Source organism: Mus caroli, chromosome X (assembly GCF_900094665.2).
Source record: "Mus caroli chromosome X, CAROLI_EIJ_v1.1, whole genome shotgun sequence".
Classification (NCBI taxonomy): domain Eukaryota; kingdom Metazoa; phylum Chordata; class Mammalia; order Rodentia; family Muridae; genus Mus; species Mus caroli.
The window spans coordinates 38,212,922-38,215,338 of NC_034589.1; the positions used below are offsets into that span (position 1 = coordinate 38,212,922).

At 40.7% G+C, this 2,417-nt stretch overlaps 1 pseudogene; it reads right to left on the reverse strand.

Moving 5' to 3' along the window:
- Nucleotides 1-1,672: 1,672 nt before the first annotated feature.
- The window catches only part of LOC110286550, a 5,434-nt pseudogene continuing 4,689 nt past the window's right edge, over nt 1,673-2,417 (reverse strand).

Sequence of the window (2,417 nt, forward strand, 5' to 3'; positions counted from 1 at the left end):
GATTCATTTATTTCATTTATTTTTATTAGACATTTTCTTTATTTACATTTCAAAGGTTATCCCCTTTCCTAGTTTCCCCACCGATCCACCCCCATCCCTTCCTCCCTCCCCTTGCTCTCCAACACACCCACTCTCTTTTCTTGGCCCTGGCAGTCTCCTATACTGGGGCATCCATTTTCAACCAAGAACAGTCAATCAAAATCCTAATGGGGAGCCCTGGAGAAGGCTGTCTTGCCTATAGATTCACAGCTTAATTCCCCCATAGAAGGCTTCTTCATGCTCCTAGCCACATATGCTTCCAAGTTAGCCTCTCCCAAGCTAAGGACAATCACTATTAAGACAAATTGAGTTCCCCTTTTACCTGATCTTGCCCTAAAAGCTGCCTCTAGCTTGTGAGCCCCCGACTCTGTTCTCAGTTCTTCTGCGACTTCCAGCAGTGGTGTCTGAATGTCCAACAGTCTGAGAACCCCATGGCCTTGGCCTCTTTGCCAGTTTGCTTATAGAACTACTGAACCAGCTCTAACTTCCTCAGATCTCATACAGAACTTTCCCAACCCCTGAGCAGTGTATCTGCACTATACTACAGCCTGGCACCTGACCCTGGGGTGTTAGTTTGGGATATGTGCAGCCAAACTCCCTGCATTTCATCTCCCCAGAGGCAGTGCCCTGAGGCAGGGCAGATGCATATGCACACATTATTAGATGAAATGTTTTGGGAGTAATAAAATATTTCATCATAAAAGTCCCTGTCTATTAGATGGAACTCATACTTGATATTTCCATACTGACCAAGAACGGGAGACTATATAGGTCATGAAACCTTTCTAGTAGACAAAATAGGAGAATACCTAGTGCTATTAAACCACTAAAGAGCGTATCTATAAAATCACCTTTAATGACATACTGCTCTACCCATAGATAAGCATATCACTCAACCATAATAAGAGAATCTTCTTATAGTAGGTGATAATTAACACAGGGACCTATAATTGGATAATGTACACAAATTTTAAAGCATTTATCTCTAAATGAGATGTGTGTTTAAGACCCTTCTCTCAAGACTCAGGAATTATGTAGAAGAGGAGGCAGAAAGATTATAAGATCCAGAGGTGATGGATGACTTTGAGAAAATAGGAACATTCAGATACAATAAATATGAACTCAAAATATATGACAGCATATACAAGATTGGCACAGATTCAAGCCAGCCAAATTACCAACACTAAAAAGGGGAAGTAAACAGAAAAATCCCACCCCAAACCAAAAAGTTATTTTTAATTGTCACTTGCTGGAAAACAAAAAATATTTTTCTTTGGGGTGCTGCTAAGTATGTCAACCATGTTATACAATAGACCCTGGCCAGGAGTAGTTTGCCAACACAAAATGGACTCTATTTTAATTAACTAATAAATTAACTAATTAATTAACTTATTTGTATGAATGGCATCTTCTTTATTTTGTATACATTTAATTTTAGAACAAATTAAAACAAAAAAAATATACAATACTCAAACCTGGTACTCTGAAAGTGAGAGGGTATTTTCCTGTCTTAAGGCACAGGAGAGGATAGAAGAGATTCTTCTAGACATAGGCATAGGTCCAGATGTCAGTAAGTTTGCTAGGGCAGAAACAGGGAAAGTATACAGGGGGAATGGGCTTCCCAGAGGGGTATTTAATCTACTTCTTCCATGTGACAGGCATCCACATCACCCTCAAGACAATCTCATCAGGGACAGCAGTACTGGGCTTCTCTGCTGTTATCTCATTTGCAACTATATCCAGGCCTAATGAAATCATGTGGTAGAGGCAGTTGGAATAAGTGTGGAGATCCTCAAGTGAGAAACCAGAGCAGTTTCAAACAGCAGCACCACCAGGTTCTTGACAGCTTTAGCATTTTTGTCTGCCTCAGCCTTCTGCAGCAGATTCTCTAGAATGGAGTAGTGAGGACTGATCTCTAGATAATCTTTGGCCATCATGTAACCCATTGAAGAGTTGCCCTGCAATGCTTGGGCCTTCCTGATCCACTACATATTTACTGTCTAGCCATAGGAGCTTCTTACAATGTAGCAGGGTGAAGATAAAAGGCTACTGAAGATTGTCACTTTTGAAACCGTCTTATCCAAGATCTCCTTCATGAGGTTGCACATATTCTTTAAATTTGACTTGCTTTCCCCTTCTTCTCTTATTCATCCTTTGGTAGCTCCAGGCCCTCTTTAGTCACTGAGACCAGGTTGTTTCTATCAAATCCTTTGAGCTGCTGTAGGTAGTACTTGTCAATAGGTTCTGTCCTATACAACACCTCTGTCTTAGTCAGGGTTTTACTGCTGTGAACAGACACCATGACCAAGGCAAGTCTTATAAAAACAACATTTAATTGGGGCTGGCTTACAGGTTCAGAGGTTCAGTCCATTATCATC